This window comes from Rhincodon typus, chromosome 3 (genome assembly GCF_021869965.1).
Source record: "Rhincodon typus isolate 14 chromosome 3, sRhiTyp1.1, whole genome shotgun sequence".
NCBI lineage: Eukaryota > Metazoa > Chordata > Chondrichthyes > Orectolobiformes > Rhincodontidae > Rhincodon > Rhincodon typus.
This window is the reverse complement of record NC_063334.1, coordinates 77,881,244-77,881,862: the sequence shown is the minus strand read 5'-3', so window position 1 is coordinate 77,881,862 and position 619 is coordinate 77,881,244.

Sequence of the window (619 nt, the reverse complement as noted above, 5' to 3'; positions counted from 1 at the left end):
ACACAGCAGGCCAAGCAGCATCATAGGAGCAGAGAGGCTTCCGAGACGTCTCATTCTTCAGGTTGTCTTTTTCCCGCACGGGACGGTCAGGCAGCGGCCACACAGAAAAGGCAGAGTTCGGAAAGAGACAGGGAGATGTAAGTTAAGCCAAAGTTTGGATAGCTGTTGCCAAGCATCAACATTGACTCAATAAGTTCCAAATTGACCTAAGTTATACCTTTTGTAACTACAACCTTTTTTTAATGTAACACTGAAGTAATTGTTCATGTTAGAAACGCACTTACAAAAATAATTCATTCTTAATCCAGGAACGAACAGAAGTGAGATTTCTCTATCAAGATGTAAAGGTGAGGACTGAGAGTGTAGACGTTTGATAGTCAAGATTGGAGCGTTTGCTCAATCACCTCTGCATCCTTCACTTTTCACCGTTTCATGCCTTCATCACTCCCACCCATCTGTACATCCCAAGTCAGCCCCTATGAGTCAAAGCATAGTTTCTTGGCCTATCTAAATAACTTTGCTTTCCTCAGACTATTTCTTCCATGAGGACCAATTCAAACCACTTCCAAACCAGTTTACAAGCGTAATTTTCCCTTCTTGCCTTTATTTTCACTAACAT